This window comes from Cnephaeus nilssonii (assembly GCF_951640355.1).
Source record: "Cnephaeus nilssonii genome assembly, chromosome: 15".
Lineage (NCBI taxonomy): Eukaryota > Metazoa > Chordata > Mammalia > Chiroptera > Vespertilionidae > Cnephaeus > Cnephaeus nilssonii.
Genome location: NC_137086.1, coordinates 34,480,607 through 34,504,823, shown reverse-complemented (window position 1 = coordinate 34,504,823; position 24,217 = coordinate 34,480,607). Strand labels below are relative to the sequence as shown.

At 51.3% G+C, this 24,217-nt stretch overlaps 1 protein-coding gene across 11 annotated transcripts in view; it reads left to right on the top strand.

The window, feature by feature from the left end:
• BCL11A (BCL11 transcription factor A) overlaps positions 1–24,217 on the top strand; it is a gene marked incomplete at both ends in the record, with an annotated part of 98,209 nt that overhangs the window by 26,576 nt on the left and 47,416 nt on the right. The window contains one exon of one of the 11 annotated variants that reach the window (XM_079792602.1): positions 10,535–10,623. The exons of the other annotated variants lie outside the window; for them this stretch is intronic. Of the gene's footprint in view, positions 1–10,534; positions 10,624–24,217 lie in introns of those variants that run through there. 11 annotated transcript variants of the gene reach the window in all.

Genomic DNA, 24,217 nt, shown 5'->3' with positions numbered 1-24,217 from the left:
CGCACTGGGTAAAGAGGCTGTTGGATGAGCTGGGTAGTATTTCTACTTCAACCTGATTGAAATGTCGACTAAAAATCAATGCTGTTGACTAGTGATAATTTACAGCGTTCCCGGTGCTAAGTAGTCTCCCGCTTACGAATGCGTTGGCCGGGCAGAGATTAGTGCGGGGAGTTGTGTGTGCCACAATGAATCAGACGCATTATAGGTCAGCTCTTTATTTGTTTCATCATGACTTTTACACAGTTGTCATGTAATTTATGGCTGCTTTCACGTTGTCAAACATTTTCATTGCATCTTCTTCTCTAACACACTCCTGACATAGACCCCGCTGTCTTGGAAGGCTTGGTATTATTTCATAATCCGAGAGGAGGCCTATAAACCATCAAATTACGCTATCTTCGGGCTAATCTAAATACGCTGCCGATTAAAATCAGAGCTCATTTGTCCCTGATGCAAATTATTAAGTTCTAATTATAAATATCCATTCAATTACCCCGTACATTCTTATTTTGTGGGCCCTTTTGAGCACTGCCGTCTGCGGTGGGGGGAGACGCGTAGGGGACAATCTGTGGTAATTAATGTACACTTCCCGGATGGTAAAGGGTAAACATATGCTGCTTTGTTTGTCTTATTTATTGATTGATTAGATGCATAGAGACTTTGGCATCGGCGCAATCCGAAGTTGAAATCCTTTTAAAAATGAAAACTATTTAAAAATCTGTCCGGGAGGAAAAAGAAAAATATAGCCAACCCCGAGAGCTTTCTGCTAGAACACATCGTCCTAAAATGTAGGATTTTCACCCCATGCTGAATTTCATTCCTTCTAGATTTTGCAGAAGTTAAGGGTGAGAGAAACCATACCTGTTTGTACCTAGAATGTGAAGTCAAAGAGAGGGATCTCATGGGCATGGCCAACAGTGTGGTGATAGTGGGGGATGGAGGGAGGTGGAAGAGGGCAAAGAAGGGATAAATGATGATGAATAAAATAAAATAAAGAGAAAGGGACAGAAAAAAAGGGAATGTAAAGTCATTGTTACAGAAAAAAAAACTATAATGCTTAATAGAAACAACATCCTTATTACCAATCCTGCTGCCATTCTCTACTGGAAAATAACAGTCTCTGCCTCTAATAGGAAGACAGTCTGAGAGCATGATGATGAACTATTTTTGCTTATCAAACTATAAAGTAAAAAAAAATAAAAAGAGCTATAAAATAAAAATTTGTAAAGTCCCTATAACTAGACATTGACTCTCCCACGAAGGCAGGGGAAAATTACAAAAACTGGTTTTGGGGAGAGAATTGAAGTTTTTTATGATTTTTCTAGAACCAAACTTTGACTTTAATGATTGTGGAAAGACACTGGTCTGGGAAGCAGGTTCTGACCCTGAGCTGTGAGACCTTGGGTTTCCTTTGCCTCTTGGCATTTCAGTTTCCTCATCTATAACATGGGTTGCTTGGGTTGGGTGGATCTCCAAGCTCCCGTCATGTTCTAGCATTCTCTGGAAGCTCAGGCAGGCAGGCTCCCTGCTCTTTTTGGAATCTAGTTGCTGAATGGGGCTCACCTGCAAAGAGGGCAGAATGCTTCTTGATTTTCCTCAAAGATGGAAGCCATGGTGTTTATTAAGGCTTTGGGCTCATGATCCCTTGGCAGAAAGCTTAAGGACAACTTTCAAATTGCTGGAAGCAAACCTAAAGCATGGAATAATGGAACGGTAACAATGCACAGACGGTTCCAGCCTTATAAGATTTATCCACCTTTTAATTGTTGCAAACTGGTGGGTTTTTTTTTTTTTTTTTTATAAACTCTAAGGAGTGTAATGGGTATTTTCTCCAAGCTTGCTTTTTTTGGGCAACTCGCGCTATGTCAGAATAGAAATATGTTTGACAAAGAAACCAGTTGAATTCAAACAACCAGGTATTTTAAATTCAATTAGCTGACTGAATTCAGTGATATTTTCCTTTTTCCTCCCCCGAAAGCTGTTTTCTCAGTATGGACATAGCCTACATATGCTGAGTTCTTGGAGTTACAAATTCTTGCTTGTTAAAGGCATCGGATGCAACATGTTTAGAAGAACTCTCCCTCTGTTAGTGTTGAAGACAGCATAAATTGAGGGAAAATGCTCTTTTTTTTTTTTTACTCATCATGTAGGTAAAAGCATATGGCCTGTTCTGGGACATGTGATTTTTGCAGTCTTTTCTAAATTTGGTGTTTTCCATTGACTTTTAGCACGGATGTTTCTGTTTTCCACACGGTCCAGCAGATACCATTTATTTGTGGCATTAAATTACATAGAAAACTATGTTTGCAGAAGCATGCTGAAAAGCAACAAAGTTATTCTTTGATAATGGTTATTTAAATCTTTCTTCTGTTATCCCATGTGCTGAGAGGAGGGGGAAATGAACCAGTTGTAAATTACATGTTCCTTAAAGGACAGAGGCACTCTTGAGATCTAGAGCTTCAATAAAAAAGTAATTTATTTAAATGACTACCTCTTTAATTTGTAATGTTTTGGGTTTTTTCTTTATTTTTATTAGGAGTGCTCTATTAGGGCATTGATAATCGCCTATTTCAGATTTTGCATGCTGTTTGGTTCTGGTAAAAACAAAAGAACAAGTTTGGAAAAAACCCCAAAAAAACAGGGAAAAGAAAAAGTTTAGTCCTAACCCAAACCAAAGGAAGGCAACAGAGTGAATGAATGGCAGCCAACCTAGAGGCACCGCTTTCCCCGTCGGGTTATTACCTGAGGAGAAAGCACGGCGACATTCATGCCAAAGAGACAGGCGACCAAATATGTACTCAGATCTGAAGTTTAGGATGTCATAGTCCGATAGCCCCTCTTCTCCCCCCACCACCCCTCATTGTATTGTGCAAATGTATCGGCCGTTGTATTGTTAATGTCTGATAGGATGCTGCCTCTAGGACAGGCTGGGCTCACTAATGGGGTCAGCTGTGTCACAGTGTGATATATGGATTATGTTTACCATGGCATATTTTGTTTGCGAGCTGAGCTGGGAGGTGGGAGCAGATGATAAATGAAGATGCCCTACAGTTTTCACACTAGTTCCTGTGGTCCCGAGTCTCCCAAACAATCAAGCACCGCTGATAATGGGGAGGTATTTATGGGGACTTAATTGATTTCAAAGTTTTAGATCGCTGGCTGAAGTTTAAGATGTGATAGCCCGTTACATTAACGCCTTTACTTAAAGCTCCTACTTGACTTTAAGTAAATTATTTAGGGTTTGCTGCTGAAACCACAGTAAATTCACGAACCTTCGGGCCAGGGAAATAACTTCCCAGTGGCTTTCTGTGCCTTGACGATGCATTTGGTTGGGCTCCCATGTGTTCGTATGATTTCCAAATTTATTTCTCAAGTTTCACTGGCAATAAATGACTTTTCTCAGTGGAATCCTGTGGGGGTACACCTATAAAAAAAACGTACGTTTTTTTGAAAAAAAAATTCTCATATGCAGCAACACCATCATCATAAGGTATAGCATATATTTATGTACACATACATACATTTATGCACACACACGTGTATCACATATAGTGTGAGTACGTATATATATATAGTGATATAATGCATTCTGTCTCTACTTAATGTGTATAGATAGGAAGATCTTCAGATTTACCGATTCCATTTTCAGTACAGCAGTTTTAAAAATCATCCATGCTCATACCTCCTCTCATCGTGCTGTTTGTCTCTGAGGGCCTGTTTTTCACACAGCCCTGGACTGAGGGGCAGTGTTTCAAATTTAGGGACAATAATGTGAGGGCAAAACCCTGGATGCAGCCTGTATCTTTGCCTTCACTGTCTTGAGAAGCTGGTGTGGATCTCTCTCGGGGGAATCCTTCTTGCCTTGACGTCCCCTTCCTCAAAGTTCTGGCAGGAGGCTATTTCCCGTGACCCGCCTCTGCATCTGGTTAAACCGACTTCAGTAATCTGTGCGCAAGTTACTTCTTTCTTATTTTATATCCTGAAAGGTACGAAGTCCAACAAGCTTTTACCCACCGAGTCTGCCGAGAAAACGGCCAGGCAATTTTTGTTTCAATCTCCGTGTCTCTCTGGAGCACCAGTTCCAGAGGCTGATCAATAGGTTTTATTGTAGACCTCACTGTCTCTAAAAGCACTGTGACCTTATCCTGGCTGAAAATAGCATTTGCTCTTGCCTGCAGAACCTTGACCTGAGAAACCCCATTTGGAACATAACTGACATATCTAGTCAGCTGTATATCCAAGACATGCTCTGTGAATGAATTCTGTGCAGAGTCGGCCCGGAGAACACTTCCTTGGAAGAAAAATAAATACCAGTTCTGAACACTGGGAGTGCACCTGCTTGCCGATGGGTGATGGGACACGTGGTGGGGAGTGAGGGAGACTCCGGGCCTAGGGGGACTTGGAGAGGAGTGAGGACCCTCACAGAGGACTCCGGAGGGTACATGAGACCCCACATAGGACAAGGGATGCAAGGGGCAGGAATTGGACTGACGTGCAAGGTGGCTTTAAACAAACTCTGTGACCTTGTTGAGAGAGCGTGGTTCTCTGAATGCTTTCCTGGGCTTCAGTCTTGAACCTGGGTGGAAGGGATCCTCCAAAGCATGACCTAGATGGAAAGAAGTCTTTCTTAGTCTAAAGCAGGGGTCCTCAAACTTTTTAAACAGGGGGCCAGTTCACTGTCCCTCAGACCATTGGAGGGCCGGACTATAGTTTAAAAAAAAACTATGAACAAATTCCTATGCACACTGCACATATCTTATTTTGAAGTAAAAAAACAAAACGGCAAAAACACCCGCATGTGGCCCGCGGGCCGTAGTTTGAGGACGCCTGGTCTAAAGTAACTCCTCTATGTAATGATAAGAAATTATTGTCACTTCATTTTTCTTGGTGTGATCATGGTTTTGCGGTTAAAGAAAAATGTCTTTATCTTTTAAAAATACACGCTGAAGTATTTACTGATGAAGTGATAGGATGTCTAGAATCAGTGTGAGTAATCTAGTGGGCAGGGTTGGCAATGGGGTTCTAGATAGAACAAGATTGGCGCGAGAGGCTAGAGGAGGAAGCTGGATGACTCCTGCTTGCGGGTTGATTTACACCAGGCTCTGCTCTTGTACAGGTGAGAGTCTCCCGAAAATAAAGGTGTTACCTAACTGCTAAGGAGCAGAATGTCCTTGTTCAGTGGGTGTTATTTCTTCCCCCAGGGTTTGGCTCAGAGATAGGGAGGCGGCAGCTGTACCTGGGACGAAAGTACCTGTGAGCTCAGGTCTAGTATCTGGGAAAGGTCACTGTTAAAGGGTCATAAAGAGTCTGCGCTGTGCTCCCTCCTCCTGGCAGAAGAGAGATCCCTTAGCCTTTTCCGGTGGAGTGGAGTGGAGTGGAGTGAGTTTCAGCACCTGTGCCTCTTCGTCAGGTGGATGTCGGGAAGGAGCGGGGGGCGGTGCCCGCTTACCTGGTAGTGTGAGGAAGACAAGGCTCTGGGCCTTCCCGTGGCCCCTGGAGCCCTGGCTGTTGGAGAAAGGTGGTTCGCCTGAGAGGGGGCTGACCGCTTACTAAGGAGGAAGGGGACCAAAACACAGTCACGGCGGGACTGGGCACCGTCCCCGAAGGTGAGAGGGAGCGGTGCAGGATTGCACGGCTGAGCAGGGGCATTTCGGTGCCCCTTGGCAAAAGCCAGGACTGTCTCTGAGTAGCTTGAAAGCAAGGTCATCCAACGGGTGGTCTTAGTGCAGCCAGCACGTGGGCGCCCGGGGGGCCTGCTTTAGCCGGATCTGCAGCCTCACCGGCCTTCCCAGGCGTCGGTGCCTCCGGGTCTACAAAATGCCCGCTCAGGCCGGTTCCCGTAGAGGCTATTATTAGCAGGTGTCACTCAGTTATCTGAGAGTGGCGCTTTCGGCTGCCATCGAAGTGCATGACACTTGGGTTTACAGCAGATTAAATTAAATTTTAGGCTGGTTTGGCTTCACTGGCAGTACACAATAGGACCAGCTGCTGTAGAAATGTAACCCAGCACCCTCAAAGATTGTGTGTGTGTGTGTGTGTGTGTGTGTGTGTGTGTGAGTGCGCATGCACATGTGCACCTTGGGGAGTTCTGAGCATGCAGGTGACTCTTGGGCGATTGGGGACCCGCCAGGCCACTGTTGTGGGAATGGGAAAAGTGCCATTGTCTGAGGCCGACTGAGGGGCTACACCTCCTTTTTCTCTTCTCCACACCTCATCCCTTCCCCAAGATGGGTGTGTTCAGACAGATAGTTTCTTCAACTTGGTTTTACTGTGCTTGATGGACAAAGGGGGTGTGCAAAGCTGGAATACTCTCTTTACTGTTTGCACATCCATGCCAGTGCTTTTCTGCAAAGAAGGGGCTAAGCTTGCCTCAAGGTACCAGTGGACACCCAGCAGAAGGAGGGCGTGGATGATTTGGGCCCTGTGGCAACGTGACCAAGTTGATCTAACCTGCATTGCCGGCAGAATGTCTGGCTGCCCCCCTGTCCTGCTTTATATCACAGACTCCTGTGGGTCCAGCAGGCAGACCCTCGGGATGGGGGTGAGGTCTGCTTTTTTAGATGCAGATAACTTGACTCTCCTTGGTCCTTGGTGCTTGGTGTGGTTGTGCCTGTGAATTTAGGACGGTTGAATCAGAGCAAAGCAATGCACATCAGCATCATTTATTTAAAACTCTTCAGCAAACTCTGTGGGGATAATTCCTCCTTCTTATAAACGGAATGCAAATGTGCACATTATTCCACCAAAGGGCGATGCTTTTTACTTTTTAATCTAGATTTAAAAATCTTGTGGCACTTGATTTCAGTTCCTTAGACTCCAGGATTTATACTCACTGATTAGTAATACATTATGCAAACAACTCAGTTTACATATCCAAATACTGTTTTGCATCATTCACACCTCATGTCTTGAAAAAAAAAAAAAAGTGAAATGTTTCCTCAAAATAAACAAAACCTGCAGAAGAGTTTATTGTAAGGGTGAAAATTAAAGAGGCACCCATTTGCCAGGGAACTTTTGAGGAAAAATTTAATACTCCTGCATAATAATTTGGCAAGGACTTTTTAAAAAATTTTTTTGCTTCTATCCATAGGACATGCCATTCAAGGTATATCATGTTATCCGCTATCTTTGGCTTTCTGAATTTTTGGAAAAAAAGAAACCAAAACACTACATCAGGTCCACATTTGTGCATATATACCTACAGCCATACGTGAAAATTTAAGCTGAGTTCTTTGAAGGAGATACAATAATTGCTTACCAGTGACATGAATTTTCTGCCAGAGAGAGAGAGAGAAGGAGAGAGAGCAGAACAAACAGATGCAAACTTTTAATACTCCATGTCAAGAGAGAGTCAACTAAGTGTAGCCCTGAATGCTTACATTATAGATTGGCAAATGGCAGTGCCCTGTGAAAAGTATCTCTTTGCTTTCAGTGAGTTTTTTACTGTCATTGGAGTAATCCAGGAGAATGCAGGATGTGACCTGGAGCCCTTGCCCGGATAAGCACGTCCCCATGCCCACGTGCATGTCTGAACCAGGGGCTTTGGCTTCACGTGTCAGGACAGTATTGGCCTCAGCAGCGTGCCCCCGTTCCACCGGCTCCAGCCTCCCGCTCTGGAGTGGCTGACTTACCGCCGCTGGAAGGCGTGTCGGACAGCAGGAGGGACTGCCCTCGGGAAGAAGGAAGGACAGAAGGGAGGGAAGAAAGCTAGTGGGGACCTTGTTTTTCCCTCTGCGGCGTGAGGGCTGTCATCTTTCTCGTACGACGCTCCACACCCATCTCCCCTAACAGGCTATAGACACATTGTTGGCACTGCCTAAAGCCAGCGTTCCAACATGTTCTTAATCTTTAACTTCCACGTCGTTAAAAGTCTGATGTACTGACTCTAAGCTGCCTGGAGATGGTTCGGGGCACTGCACCTGACAGGTGTAATGTTCTGTGTTTTATGTCACTCACTCTGGAGGTTACAGAATCAAAGAGGCCGCAGAGTGCCTCGGAGATGTTGATCCCCACGTTCCGGCCACGCACAGTTCCTAGGTTCCCTTTCCTGCCCCGCTTTCACACAGTCATTCATTCATTCATTCATTCACTTGTTCATTTATTTATTGGTAGTCTACATTTGAAAAGGGGCCCTTGGTGTACGTGGGAGGCAACAAGCTTCTTGGCTTGGCACAACCTATCAGGATTGAGGAATCCCCCTTCTCTTCATTTCCTCTCGTGGGTGGAGAGGTGTGTACCAGAGCTCTTTGAAGGAACGGACTCTCCTTTGGCTGTGGATTGTAGGGAGGCAGGTTGGGTGCAGCCTGTGGCTTTGGGTCTCAACTTAAATGGCAACATGTCAGTAGTGAGCAGCCCCGTGAAATCCCACTACGAATGACCGTGTCTTCATCTGAGCCCATCAAACAGCGGCACGTTGATGGGGTCCGTCCAGCGTTTCTTGAGTCTGAATAGTAATCCCTGGTCCTCAGGAAGCCTCGGGGCACCCCCTCTTACAGTCTGGTTCTGGATGGACTGTCAAGGGAACTCTGAAATTTCCTCAACACACTCTGGTGCGCCCCCCGCCCCCGCCCCCCGCCCAACCTCCCTTGTATGTGGCAACTCTCAGGTTGGGCCTCGATGTTTCTGGCCTTGTCCAGCCACCTCCGCGCATGTGAGGAACTGACATTCTCGTGTCTGATGCCCTCCCACGGGCAATTTCTGGCTGGGCCCTGCCTCTCCCTCTCCACTCCAGTAAGTATATTGAGATGCAGGTGAATGGGAACGTCATTTTACAGGCACCATCTCGAGTCTGCTCTAACACAGACATTTAAAGAGGAAGTTTTATTAGTACTAAGTAGTAACAAAATTCTCTAGACTGCCATGTCCCCGAGGCCACTCCCTAGTCAGGGACAGACCTGGCCCAGAGCCCGGCCCCCGCACTCTCACCCTGTAAAGCGGTAGCAGCTTTACAGCCTCTCCCTGCCCCGCAGGACCCGGGGCGGCTCCCTGGGCCTCTGCCGAGTAACGTGTACTCCTCCCAGCGCTTTCATCACGACGGCTGGATTCCTGTTCAGAACGGGAGCTTTGCTGATAGAGATTCCAGATCTCTCTGGGCAGTGCTAACCTAGGGAGATCCCGTGGTAAAACCCAAACAACAGAACACCCAACCACACCACACGGCCATCGCAGATGGCACCTCCTTCCTCGCCTCTGTCCTCTGCCCTGGTTCCTGCTGGGGCTCCCCCAGTGCGGCAGCTCTGATGTTGCCCTGTGTGCGCTTGGCATCTCTCCCCAGATCATTGGACACAGGGGGTTGATGGCATTGGGGTGGTGGTGGAGCCCATACCCTCTCAGGGGCAGACAGGTCTTGAGAATTGGCCAGCCCAACCTCTTCCTCCACTCCACGGGTTCTGTTTTAGAGACCTCTCTCGAGAGGAGGGAATCCTTCCGTCCGCCTTCAATCTCTCGGCTTCAGTCTTCACCCACTTCCTCTTCATTCCAGAAAAGACAGATTGTCCTGTCACCAGCTGTGGGCTAAGACCCCTCATGTTTTAGAATTCTTTTCTTTACTCCCTTGAATAATTTCGACTTCCTGAACTTGAATTCATAAATCAGTGATCTCTTAACTCATTTAGGATTTTTGTACCTCCCTTTAGAACTTCCTGGTTTCCCAGATCTTTTAGTCTAACCCCGGTCTAATGACTGCAGACACCTCCGTGCTGGCCACGCTCCTTACTCCTAGCCCTGTGCTCAGGCGTCTTGCTTGCTTTTCGAAAACCAGTGCTTCACCGATGACTCGTGCCCAGCTTGATGCCCGCTGGGGCTCCTCGGTCCGTCAGCCATCGTTGGGCGCAGTTAACGTTCAGGCCCAGCCGTATGGGTGCCGCATCTCAGACCGCCCTCTCTGTCCTTGTTCATCTTGAACTTAGTTCTCCATTCCTGTCTGAGGTTTTCCCGACCACCTCTCTGCTTCACCAGGTGATGGGATCCCGTCCCTGAGGGTGCCTCCCCCGACTCGGCTCCTCTCCCAGTGATGGCTTCCTGGAGGCTGAGAAATACCGCGAGTGGCCTTTCTCGCCTCGCGCCCTGCCGGGGAGAGAGCCGCTCCGAACTGCCCCCTGACATCTGGACAGCAGAGGTTCTGGAGGAGCAGAGCCCAGGTTCCCGGAGAGCCAGCAGAGCCACGTCCTTTTTGAGTTTCCTGCACAGCCTGGGTTATAACGATAGGAGCTGGTCCTCGTGCTTCACAGTCCACCAGAACCCAAGTGCACAGATAAGCACATGTTCTCGGGGTGCCGGGGTGAGGAGGGGTGACGGCGCGTGTGTAGGACGACAGGAAAAGCATTACAGACGTGGGAAAGCATTTCAGGGCACACAAACACGGCATGAGTAATAGCAGGCTTAGAGCCACAAGGCCCGGACTCTCAGTCCCTGCCTCCCTCGTTCCGGCCCCAGTGCAATCAGCACGTAAATAAACTGGTGAGAAGAGGGGCCACCGGCTCTTCAGCCTCCGGGGCCTTTGTAGCCCAGAACCCCTGCCTGGGTGCCGGCCCCACGGAGCCCAGAGAACGTCCCCGGATTGGCACTTTCTCAGCCTCCCCAGCTCGCTTCCTGTTCTGCCCTGCCCTGCCCGGAGGTGACTCGGTAATCCCCACAGTGTGACCTCACCGTGGGCGAAGCGCCCTGGGAACTTCTGCCTCCAGCCTCCAGTCCGGAGCAGAAATGGGGAAGCCTGGAAATGGGGGGATCGAGAGTCGCTTGGAACCCCCTGTGTGGGTGTCAGGCCTTCATCTGCCTCTCCGTTCTCCTCGCCCCCAGAGCTCGGCTGTGTTTCACGGAAGAGAAGGTAGCGTGTTCCCAGGTACACGCCCTGAGCGCTGGTTTCTGTAGCCGGATCTCCAGGGCCCTTCCTCCGGGTCACGGAGAACGCTGCGTGGGGACCCGCGGAGGCTGGACTCCACCAGGCAGTGGCTCCCGCTCTGCCGCTCCCTTTGGTGGAGGCATCGCTCTGGGGTTAGTGAGCGCACATCAGTGGCACTCACGCTGCCTCCTGGGCGTTGGTATTTTCTCCTCCCCGGCTCTAAACTTTCTGAGGGCAAGGATTTATGTTTTACTTTTTGTATTTTCATGCCCCAAACAATGCCAGTTCATACTAGTAGATGCCATTTAATTCATACTTTGTTCAGGCTAATTGATTGAAAATTAAAAGGGTAGGCTTTGCCTTGGATTCCTTGGCTGGTTAATTACCCTCCCCCCTCCCCCCTCCCCCCCTTCTCCCCGTGGACGGGATGGGGAAGGGTTGGCGTCGGGATGGGGTGGCCTTCCCCCCCTGAGCACCTTTCCTCTGTGCTTTCAGCTTCTGCCTCTTCTCTCCGGGCAGTCGGTGTGGGGGCGGCTCCCAGGCCTGGGCAGACATTGGGAGGGCAGCTAGGGGATCCTCTAGGGGTGTGGGAACTGGGAGCAGCATCCTGCAATCAGCCCGGAACATTCCAGAAGGGAGTATGGGCTGCTTTCAGAAGGGACTTAGTACTGCTTTTCTTCTGGTGGCTCTGGCAGCTGCTGGGTTGGGTTGAAGCAGTGATTCATTCTCTGTCTGGTGTATGCACATGTAAGCCCATCGATTTTTGGAGGGAAATCCTCTTACCAGTGGAATTCACCGACTCTTGCAGTGCTACCCTTTCCGGCACGTTGTGAACAGGGTCATCCAGACCAACTAGATTTACTTGCACAATTCTGATTTCTTTCGTGAGAAAAAACCCCCACCGATTTAATTCCATGTTTAGGCGACCGGTTCTCCAAGTCCCAGGACTGTGCAGAAGTGGGTTGCCCACAGGGCCAGGCTCAGCACTGCTGTTCCATTAGTGCCCAGGGCAGTCCACACAGCCTTCTGGTTCATTTGCTGGCCGTTCTTCTCATTACTTCTTTACCTGCTCCCACTATCCCAGCAGAGGTGGCCAGCACACATGCATTCCCCTTGGAGAGCCGTGGGCAGCCCTGTTGTGCTGGCTGGCAGTTCCGGGGGGGCGGGGGAGTCTGGAAAGAAATGGCTGGTGTGGCCAGAGGTCCCTGTGGACCCCCTCAGCCCAGGTCAGTCCACCGGCCTTCCCTCAGGCCAGCCTTCTTTCCTAACATCCTTCCCTCTCCTTCTCTCTCCTCCACCCCTCTCTCCACCCCCCTTTTCCCTCATCCCCTCCTTCTTTGGGAATTTAGGACCTTGGGAACTGCTTCTCATCCTTGGAGGTGCCCTTCTGTGGAAGGCAGCACGTCCTTGGCTTATTGGGAAGATGGGCCCCCTGCCCTTGGTCTGTAGTGCACACAGCACCCCAGCGTAGGTGCTGACTCAGATGTGCCCGGCTCCAGAGTAGGCTCTCACTCCCAATTCCTCAGAGGCTGGCCTGATGGGAGTATCCGTGTGGCGGAGACTTTCTGTCCTGGCCCAGGATGAGTCTGTTCTGTTGTGGGTGGGACTGGGCAGCCAGCCCTTGGAGGGAAGGGGGATCTAGAAGGGAGAGAGCAGAGCAGGGAAGATCCTGGCAGCACTTGAGGAGATGCTCCAACAAGAGGGAAGAAGCAGGAGCTCTCGCTAGAGGCTGACCCAGCACCCACCCCTGCTGAGGCACCGCAGCACCTGCGGCCCCGGGCGCTTGGCTTTAGGGCACTGGCCAGTGGCTTCTGCTGCAGAGCAGCCTCAAGGGGCATGGGAGCAGCTTCTCTCCCATCGCCTGGCAGCGAATGCCCCCGGGGAGTGGGCGGCTGGTGCAGTGACTTCATCTAGTGCCGCTGCTAGCACCAAAGTCCTTGTCCCCTCTTGGTCCCACATCCCACCATCTCGGAGCAGTGTTGACCACATAGATTGGGGACTGGGGAACGAGAGGAGTGGGCTCAAACCTAATTAGCACAGGCTGGCTCACCCCCTCTCCGGTGTATGTACAGGTAAGACCATCCCTATCCCCTTACTCTGGTCATCCTCCTGCCAGGGGACAGCGGCTCAGATTGTGAGGATGAGAAGGAGACAGTCATTCACGGCCTCCCAAAGGCTCTGTACCCGTGGATGATGGAGGGGGAGGGGGACTCCTCACTATCCGAGAAACTCTTCCCATGGATGACTGTTCTGTGGGCTGTCCTTGCTCTGTCTGCCTCTCTCAGTGGGACCTAGAGGTGCTGGCGAGGGCAAATGGGACGTGTCTGCTGTGCCCTGGGGGTTTTGTCTTTGGGTGAGATTCATCTCTGAGATGCTAATGGGTAAAACTCCGTTCCCCTTGTGTCTTCCAAATGGATGCCATGTGGGTGTGCAACATGGTCAAGTTTATTTCTTCACTTCAGATGTGTACTGCAGTAAAACCCTCCTGCTCTCCTCCCCCTCGTTAAAGGGCACTCCCTTGAGAAACGGAGAGAAAATAAACCATCTTCATCAGAGGCGATCCTCGCTAGGCTCGGGACAAATTTCAAGCAACCCAGGGCTGCCCTGGTGCCTACGTTATTGAAGCCTCTTAAATTATTTGATAAGCAGCATGCAGTTACTGGGGGCTTTTGTTTCCCCAGGACCAAAGTATTAGAGCTGAGCCGAGAGGCAGAGGCCATGTAACCTCATTGCTTTATTCACACGTGCACTGAGCACTTCCTTACTCTATGCCCAGCGCTGTGTTGGGCACGAGATGCAGAGATGAACTGACCAGGCCCGTTCTCGCTCGCTCGTGAAGCTGACTTTCTCATCTGGGAGATGGGTTGACTGGGAGAGGAGGGCACGGGGGGAGGGGCAGGCAAATCCTCTACCTGAGAGCCAGAAAACCTAAAACACACAGCCTAAAAGAGGGGCAGTGACTTGTGCCCGGGCCACCAAGCGACCTAGCAGAGCTCAGGTTTTCCCATCTCCCAGACCCACCCGTGCATTTTCCAGCACGTCAGGCAGCCAGCCACCATTAGCACCTCAACAGAGTTATAGGTGGGCCTCCCGGTGCCTTCTGAGTCGCCCCCTCTAAAGCATCCTAGGTCAGCAGGCTCCCACTTTGGACAGCTCTCCCGGGAGGGCGCGGACAAAGCGTTCTTTACTGCTTCCCACCCCACTTGCTCAGCCTTCCACATTGTTGGGAGAAAGTTGCAGGTCCAGGTCTGCGCACAGATTCCTTTTTGAGTCATGGAGACACTGCATTTCCTGGGAAGTGCTACTGTTCCTTTGGCCCAGTTAGTACCAAGCGCTGAGCCATGTCCTTCCTGTGGCCTTTGAACTCTCATCCCGGTTACCAGAAGGCCAGCTTGGTGAGCTGAATGAGGCAGGTGAAGCTGCCACATTCTTATTTATTTGTTTGTTTTTGAAAGAAAAAGAAAAATCGCACTTGCTTTACCATTCCTTTTCTTCTTGCCTTCATGGGAATAGAGGCCACAAGGCCTAGAGGAGAACCGATGGCCCCCTCCCCACCATTGTCTTCCACGAGGAGCTTCTTCTATGCCTCCTGCCCTTTCAACTTATTACAGCTTTTCTTTCTATGATTTGGAAAGTCCGTTGACTGAGTGATGATTGTTTTCATGAAACGGTGCAGCATGTAAAGCAATGGTTGTCATTAATAGTGCAGTTATGTAGAGTGTGGCTCTTTAAGCCTTCACTTTCAAATCAGATTAGTGCTCTGTTAACTTAAAATAGCCCCAAAAAAGAAGAAGGGGGAAAAAAAAAAGAACTGTTGGAAATCAGAGGGAAATATTAGCATTATGAAACATGTTAACAAGTGGCCATTAGCACTTTATGTCTGCATGAATAGCATCTTTAAGTGTTTTATTGGTAACAGAATAGAGTGGAGTCACATAGAATGGCATTTCTTTTCAAATTGGCAAGTTCTTTTAATTCAGACTTCTCCTTGTTATTGCCTACTGGGGAGCATTTATTTGCTTGTCAAAATGTATGCCAGGGGTGGGAGAAAGTACTTCAGCATTTCTGGCAGATCCTGGGCTCTCAGGTGTAAGCAATCGGTCCCTTCCCAAGGCCCCCTCCCCCTCCACCTCTCCCACCAGGAGGAGGGAGAGTCTGACAGCTTTCAGAGGGAGAGCAATGCCTGGAGGAAGCTGGGGTCTCAGGGCTCTGCCCCTGCCCAGTACCCCTGCACGGCGTCGGGTGAGTGTGCGCACCTCAGCTTGCCTGGACACGTGGCTGTGCAAGGGCACACGTGTGTGGGCCCACGTGTACACCGAGGGGCAAGAGCTCTGAAGAGCTGCAGGTGAATGGCACCTCCCAGGCTCTTAGCCTCTTCTAGAGGCTCCTCTAAGCCTTAGGGATGAGAACTCCAGTTTGGTTCTAACTCGGCCGTGTGGATTTCTGGGGGAAGAGGGTTCCAAGCAGAGTGACTAGAAAGCGCACCATCTGTCTGGTTGCTGGAGGAGGCGCGATGGGCCCTGTGGTCAGGGTGGAAGTAGTTGGGACGTGAGTAGGAGCTGAGGTCCAAGGAGGGGAGACCAGTACTTGGGAAGGGACCAATTGCTTACACCCGAGAGCCCAGGATCTGCAGACTTTGGCTTTGCCTCTGGAGGAGTGGCGGTAGATGAGTTGGGTTTCCGGAAGGTCCCTTTGGCTCCTTTGAAAGACTTGAGTGGAGGAAGGTGAGGCAGAAGCAGTCAGAGGCTGTTGCCAAAACCCAGGCGAGATGGTGGCAGTTTGGATCAGGGTGGTGGGGATATGGGAAGAGACTGGGTTTGGGACATATTTTGAAGGTGAAATCAACAGGATTTGCTGACAGATTGACTGTGGGGTATGAGAGGAAGAGAGGAGTTAGGGCGGACCCTGAGGTGTTCGGCTTGGTGCCTACAAGGATGGCCTTGCTGTATTCTGGGCTGGGGAAGGCACTGGAAGGTGCTCTACCCGAGCTTCAGGCTCCGCCTCTGCTTGGGGCCAAGGGTGGGTGCCAGACTGCCCTGCTCAGGAGGGTTTGGGAGGGCAGGGACGTGGCCCTCGGATGGGGCAGTTGGGAGAGCTCTAGTAGACGGCTTGGAGCTGAGATGCTGTAAGTCCAACTCTAACTGTGGTTCTTTAGGGAAGGTGTTTTTCTGAATTGGTTTTATTCCGTCGCCTGCTCTGTTCTTCTTTAGATACCAAAGACACTGGAAGACGTGCTTTGTGACTTGCATTTCTTCCCTTAGCTTGGCCTCTCAGAGCTTGGGTAACCGCCCCCCCCCCCCCAACCCCCCTGGGGCTGCTGGTGAACATGGGCTCTAGAAATGGGCATGTAAGCTGTCTTTCCCTGGACAGCACCCTCTCCTGGTGCCTGCGGCTTCCCGGGAATCCACTGCCCCGCACCTCCAGAGAGTCCTTTTCTGAAGCGTCTGTGGCTCTGCCGCGCTCTGACCTGCCGGTCACTCCGGGGTTTGGAATTCCTTATGGAAATCCTCCGTTAACCTCCTTTCCTCGGGTCCTCCTCCTCCCTTTCCCATTCCTGGAAAGAAGTTGGCTGGCAGATAGAGTGTTTTTCCTTGAAAGGAGTGTGGAGAGCCCTCTAATGGAAAAGTAAAATAATTCTTGGAATCCACATAGCACCCAAGCCGGCCAAAGCTGAGACCAAGTAAATTATTTGGGGTAATTTGCAAGTGCCAGAGTCAAACAAATTGCTTTCTTGCCCTGACCTCAGCCTGAATCTTTAGATCAGAAACCGGGGATTTGAGGAGTCTGATGAGAAACAGGAGTCAGTTGCTTCTGTCTGAGCCCCTTTGTGTTAAGCGGTCTTCTGTGGTGTGGGGCTCACAGGTGAACAGCAACAGGTTCCTTTCCGGGGAGAGGGGGGCTCCTTTGCCCTGCAGTCTCAATAAAGACCTTGAAACACAGCATTTAGAACAAGAGTTTCCCATCCCTCAAGTTAGGACTTAGTATTTTTTTTTCTTCTCTCTCTCTGTAGTGCTGGCTTTGCCACAGGTAGAACAAATTATTCTGGAACCAGAGGTGATTCAAAGGAGAGCCCATAGAGCAGCCTAGGCTGTCTGCTCAGAGGTCCAGCCTTGTTGTCCGAGAGACCCTCCGGGGATCTCAAGGCCTCCGGCCACGGCCATGGCCCCAGATATGTCAGCACCAGCCTCTTCCTGAGCCAGGCAGAGCCGGGTTCCTGCCGTCTTCATTCTCGTGGCAGCACCCCTCCTTGGCCAGTTGGCCAAGGTGCCCGGCACCAGGACCCATCCTTCACCCACCCATCACGTCCTTCCCTCCTGGAGGAAAAGACAGTCTTCAGAAAGGGAGAAGCCCAGCACAGTTCCACACTCGCTGTTCCATAACCTCACAGCCACAGCTCTCAAAGAATGTGTCGTGGGGATGTGTTTCTCACAGCAGCTGGCAAACGCCTTGCTTCTGTAAACGGCAGGCGGACCTGGCGACCGGGCTGCGGTCCTGGCCCCTTCCCCTCGGCAGGGAGAGTGGCCTGGGCGTCCTTGTGTGTCCCAAGGAGCTTTTCTCCGGCTCCTCTTTCACATCAAGCCTTCTCCGCCACATTCTAAAGACAGTGGCCGGGTTTGAGTTTCTTCCTATTTTTTATTTGTGTACTTTTTTTTTTTTTTTTTATTGTTCGGGCGAGGGGTAGACAGCCCTGGGGCAGTCCGAATTTTAGGTTGTCTCTTTGAGATGAATAAGTACTTAGCTGTTGCTCAACTACTTTTGTTTGTGAAATAAAGGGCAGTCAGCACCATGACATGAGAGAATTTCAGGTTTATTGTGACTTCTTTTTTGTGTTTGCATCTGTCCTGCTCACTTAGGGCCTGACAGGGCCTTACCCGGAACCCCATAGGAGCCAGCCCCGAAGACCATATGATTTTAAAGCTTTAGAAATCTGCGTGTGTAACATGTCTTTTGTGAATTTTTTTTTGTTCTTTTGCTTTAGAAACTAATAATAATCCGCAGTAATTATCCCATAGTAGGCTGTCCTTTGTTACGGGGCACAGGATTAGTGTGAAAACGTGTCCTGTAGCCGGCTTCAGCAGCTTGGCTGGGCCCCTCCCCCTTTCCGTCTTGGGCTGTGTGGAGGGCCGGTTCCACATCTCTGCCATGTGTCTTAGAAGAGCTCGCGACTCAAAGGCGGGAGCAGACTTGGGACAGCGCGCTCAGCTCAGGTGGGGCGGCCGCCCTGTGACAGAGACTTTCTCAGGCAGCGGGCTGTGGCCCCAGCTGCACTGGGGAACAGTGCTTCCCCTCGCTGCCCTCGTCTCCGGAGAGGCTCCGAAACATCGGAAAATGCAAAGCACTTCTCCAGGTTTTAACTTTCCCGGCTCAGACAGGAGCAGCTTCGAATCAGTCAGAGCACAGCAGTCTTTGTATGTTTGTACACATTTCCCCAGCTTTTAATGAAAGGCAGCCCCTTTTTCCTCTTTCCCTCCCCTCCCCTCCCCTCCCCTCCCCTCCCCTCCCCTCCCCTCCCCTCCCCTCCCCTCCCCTCCCCTCCCCTCCCCTCCCCTTCCCTTCCCTTCCCTTCCCTTCCCTTCCCTTCCCTTCCCTTTCCTCCCCTCCCCTCCCCTCCCCTCCCCTCCCTTCCCTCCCATCCCCTCCCCTCCCCTCCCCTCCCCTCCCCTCCCCTCCCCTCCCCTCCCCTCCCCTCCCTTCCCCTCCCTTCCCTTCCCCTCCCCTCCCTTCCCTTCCCTTCCCTTCCCTTCCCTTCCCTTCCCTTCCCTTCCCTTCCCTTCCCCCTTCCCTCTCTTTCTCTCTTTCTTTCTCTTCTTTCTTTCTTTCCCTTGTTTTGCATTCTGAGGCACTGGAGAGCATTTAATCCTTAGCCTCCTGTCTGCTGAGATATTATGTTTTTTTAATAGTGCTTGTTTATGACTGAGGTCAAAGACAGTATTCAGAACAAAAATTAGAGTTAGTTCATAATTGAGTACATATGTATGTAACTGTTTATTTTTATAGTTTGCTAATTTATTTTTAAACAGCTCAGTTATGCCAACATGTTTATAGCTCCGTTCATCACATGCCTTACCAGTCGGGGGATAAAGGCACATGCTTCTCAATAGTTTGGACCTCAAGTTAAAGGAGATAATGCCATCAGGTAGCAATTTGATTACATTAATTGAATGTTTAGGCGGGAAGGTAGTTTTGCAGGGGCCATAACGAAATAACATCTAGAAGTACACATGTCTAAACCTCAGCACCACAGACATTATTTGAGGTTGCTGACAGAAAAAGGGATACATGTCAGGTTTTTGGGAGACATGAGGGGCTCTCTCATCAGTGGTGAGTGCTGCCTTCACAGTTTGGGAGGCTGCTGGGCACGGCCATTGCCTTCGTGAGTGGCCTGTATCGTTAGTCCTCGGAGCAGAGACACACAAAGGCACTTGGGTGCATTGAGTGCATCCAGGGCTTTCCTGGGTGGCAGCCTGCCCCCCCTCCCCGCCCCCGCCCCCGGGGCTGGCTCACGGAGCCTGAACGGACGAGACACAGTCTAGTGAGGTCTTTGTCACCTTGGAGGGTCGAGGCTTGGCACACTTGGGTTTGTCTCCGTGCCACTCCAGGCCAGCTCTGTCCATCAGGAGGGCTGTCTCAGGGTCCCAGGGGATTTGCAGACCGGGGTGGCAGCCACTGGCAGAACCTGGGACATGAGATGAGGCCAGTCAGCCCACAGCTCTGGCCTGATGCAGAGGAGTTAAAGCGGGGCCAGAGCCCCAGCCCTGCTCACCTGTCTTGCCGCGACGCCCTCGGACAGAGCGAGCGGGAGCACCAGCCTTCGGCTAATACGATGAGCTGTTTTGGGCCCAGGTGTTCTCTCCCACTTCTCTGTGATTTAGTGTGGTGGGTGTCAAATGATGGCCAGAAAGAAGGGGTTTTGAGGTGTGCTGACAACAGATCCTTTGCCTATGAGCATTCACCGTCTCCCGACACCATCTGGTTTTCACCCTGGCTGCAAAGCCTAGTGTGGTGTCCTGTACCCTGCGGCACCCTGCGTGGGTTACAGCCAAATGGCACCGCACCTCCCCCGCAGCGTCTGGCCGAGAAATCAGGTGGGTCTGCTGTCGCTCCTGGGTGTTGGCTGGTTGCGAATTTTTCTGCCCACCATTGCTTTGGGGGAAACTGTCCTCCTCCCTCCGGTAGGGCCGTTCCTGGTGATGTCTGCAATTGGCCCTTTCCTTCGGGGACTCATCCATGAATGACTTCGGCTAAAATTAAAGACCCAGGTGGAGGGTTACCTATTTACCTATCCTCACCACGGAGCAGGCAGCTGGGGCCCCGCCTCCGGGGGGGGGGGGGGGCGGGGGCGGCAGGCTGCGGGATTGTTTCTCAATCCCTTGCCTCGGTGGCCTGGAGGTCCCTGTCTCTCGGAGCAGAAAGGAAGGGTGGGGAGGGGTGCCTCTGAGGGGAAGGAGGCTACTGGTTGGGACAGGAATGTAAAGGAGGGTTGGTTTGCCCCAAGGGAAGGACAGGAAAGCCCGCACGCGGGTGCGGATCCCGTGTTTGTCCAGCTGAAAGCAGCCCCACTCGGTTGACTGCGCGATGAGTGATTTCCCCCGAGCTGACAGCTGCTGCAACACGTTTCACCTGCAAGTCCTGACAAGGTGGCGTGTTCTTTCGGGGCTGTTGCTGCAGCAGGCATTTGGAAGAATCTGGAAGAGTGGGGCTCCGAAGGACACCCTCGACACCATCTCTGAGACCAATTGCCTTCCCTTCCTGCCAACCCGTCTAGCTCTTTTGGTTGATGAAAAAATTAGGCCCGCCCCATTTCAGACATCCATTGTGCTACCAATACCGAGGATAGGCATAAAAACCACAGTGTGTGGTTATGGTCTTGAACAAGCCCTTTGATGGGCATTGTCAGGTTGGGGCCTCTCCTCAAGAGTAACCTTGTGAAGAGGTGGGGGAGGTGGTATCGGAAGCCCAGAGAGGTGGAGGGCACGTCTGGCCTCACACAGCCTCCGGACCCCGGACTCCGGACTCCTGCCCTCCACGGTCCGCAGCCCTCCCACGGGCTGGCTCTTGGTGGAAGGTCTGTTGGAACAGCCTGGAGCAGAGGAGTGGCTGGGGTGCTCACTGCTGCGGGGGGGGGGGCAGGTGGCAGGACTTAGTTTTATCCTTGTAGGGTTTGCAGGGACAGAACTGTGCTGACATTCAGCCTTTCTATGTGATTTCAAGAATGCATCGCCGTGGTCCTGAGCAACGGGAAACGTTAGAGCGGAGAGGCTTCTTTCTCAGTAAACTCCGCAGGTCCGTTTCCCTGTGGGCAGCGGTGCCTGCTCCTCAGGCTTCCTCCTCACTGGCTGCAAAGCCGGGAGACGGCGCCGAGGAGGGGGTTGGCTCTCTCAGCGCACTCGGTCTTCCATTTGCATTCTGCGTTAGACTTGACTTTTCCTGGCTTCCAGGATGCTGAGCTCCCATTTCCGGGAGAACATGGGTGTACAGATAAAAACCACAGGTAGTTGGAGGTTGGCTTGTTTGTTTTATTATGCCTTCCTCTTGGGGAGGGCGGGCTGGCAGGGCGGAAGGTGCAAGTGTGCGTAATATTCTGGCATTCAGACGGGTGGCCTCCTCTACCTTTGCAGTGGGTGGCTGGGTTGGGCGAAGCCCCGAGGCAACTTCGAAAGGGAAGGGTAGGCCGGACAGACCTCTGCGGGTGTCTTCATCATCACCCCTGCACGCATGCCAGCAGGCAGCCGTGCGTGGACAGCTGGGGAGGCAGCTGTGCAGGGTGGGGCCTGGCCCTGTGCTCTCATGCGGAGGCTCGGTGGGCACCCCTGTTTTGTGTGGGGGAGTCCTGCCAGGCGAGCGGGAGTTGGAAAGGAGACCAGGGCCCCGCGGCACAAAGGTGTGGTAGGATGCATGAGCCTTCTCAGAGTTTGCAGCATGTGCCACCCAAAGCCACGAGTGCTCCCAGCAGGCTGTGGGAAATGCGGGGTTGTGGTCTGGTTGGGCCTTGACGCTCAGTGTCTTTCATTTCCTTCCTTTTTTGGTTTGATTGGGTCTTGACACTCAGTATCTTTCATTCCGTCTCTCCTTCCCTTCCTCCGTCCCTTCTTTTCCTCCTTTATTATTTTTGAATCAACAGTCGATAATTAACTTTCAGGAGGTTTAGAGGAATGCAAACTATTGCTTACTTTTAAAAACTTTACGAAAGGAATGAAACTCCGACAAATGATCCAGAGCCGCGGTCGCCCACCGATGGTCCGCGAGGTCCGAAAGGTTGGCGACCGCTGACCCAGAGTATTGTCCCTGTCAGTGGGCATTGGGTTTGCATCTTTTCTCCCAAATCTTGTCGTTGGGTTAAATTAGTCCTCACAAAATGTCACACTTTCTTGGTCCAGCCGTCTGAGTATTTGACGAAGGCTTTTCAGTCCTGGGTGGGAACTGCTGGGTGTGGAAACCACCAGTTGTCAACCCTGTGTGGGAGCTTGGGCAGCCCTCAGACCTGAGTTCCACAGGCTACCTGGCCTTGGGCAGTGCCTGGCATGTCTGCCTGGGAGGTGGGGGCCTTATGCTCTATCCTGGGAATAGATGGAGGAGAAGACACAGAAAAAAAAAAATGTTATGGCGCGCATAGAAAGCCAAGAGGCAGCTGTCTCCAGGGAGAAGTCTGGGTTCGGGAATGGCTGCCCAGGCTGGGGGGTGGTGTATGGGTGAGAGTTTGAATAAGAAGCCAGATGCTTGGAGAAGAGGTTCCTTTGCTACTGCCCCCTTCTTCTGTCGTGGGTCTCCTGGTTGGCCTCCATCTCTCCTACCTGCTTGGAGAAGGCTGTGGCTTCTGAATGGGGCTGACATGCTCGGGGTGGGGGTGGGAGTGGGGGGGGGGTGGCCCTCCTGGCCCTGGGACGACTGGGTTTGGAGCGGGTGGCCTTTTCCCCTGTTCCTACCCTCAAGGCAAATGCAGTGAGTGGGTCTGGGACGCCCCTCCCCACAGACGCCTTCATGACTGGCTTTGATCCTTATTTTAAACACATTCCACGCGTATTAAGATGACAGACACATTGGTTTTGCTCCAAGCAAGTAGCCATCCACCCTAGAGGGGCCCCGGGTCCTAAAGACAGGTAGGCGTTTGGAAGCGAGAAAGCGACAGGCAGTGCTGTTTCTTCTGAGGGCCCCTGACGGAGGAGGGTTCTGCCTCTCTGTGTAGCTCACGCCCGCCCCTGTCTCATTTTGCCCACGAGAGACTTGACACTCTCAGAGATGAGGTGCCTCCTCCCGGTCACACAGCTTCTTGGTGACAGGACTAGGATTGGCCAGGGGCGTGCTTTTTCTGTTCTACTAAATATGTTTTTCTTACTGGCATTTCTTAAACACATGTTTTAATATAAGAGAGCAGGGGGTTGGGGAGGAGTAATACTTTTGATGTAGGAGGAAGCTAAGGGGAGGAAGCCGAGTGGGGACAATTCAGGAGCAATACCCGAGATTGGCGTTGTATGTACGAAGCCTGTGCAGGCAGAATGGAAAAAAAAAATGCGTGATTGCACGGACCCACTGGGCTACCCTTCTGAATTCCACGAAGTTACTCTGTCTGTGTGACTTTACGAGACCGAGACCTTTTCTGACGGGTTATTTCTCCGTTTGCTTGCGGACCATAAAAGAGGCCGGTGGGTCGGGGGAAGCCAGCACTGTTGCTGACTTACCTGCTCTCTGACTTCGGAGCTCGGCAACTCGGCTGCGCCGTCACTTTGTGGCACCGACTTTCACAAATCGGGACAATGAACTGCAGGCACCTCAGCTTACTCCGCGGGACCTGATACCTGATTGTTGCTTTGATAGGTAGCCGTACAAATATTTATATGATTCCGATAGTCTTGAGTTGCGTTGTTGCAACACGCAAAGCTGTCAGGTTTCCAGGACTTTCTGGTGGCAGAGCTTCCCGGTGGAGTGAGGATGACGCTCGATCTGGCCTTTCCTCCTGTTAGCCTGAGATGTCCCCCAATGCGACACAAGCTGTGCGGAGAGAAACATGGTATTACCTGGTTCGTTCCGTCATTAACTAGTGAAATAACCAGAAATAACCAGGAACAATTCTGGAATGCCGAGAGGCCGGTGTGGCTTCTCAGCACGTGTCTCCCTGCGCCCCCTTCCTAACGTTTCATGTGAGGTGAGCACAGTGCTGTAATTGAGGAAGCGATATAGTACTCGTGAAAAGCTTTTATCTCTTGCCACGCAGGTGAGCACCTGAAAGAATTGATAAACCATTGGGGAGTGACTAACCATATTACAGACGTGTCCTGCGTTTCCCTGAAGGACCCAGGCCTTCCTGGGGCACCTCCACGTCCATTTACAGTCATCAAGGATCAGAGCCGCTAGACCAGGCGTCCTCAAACTACGGCCCGC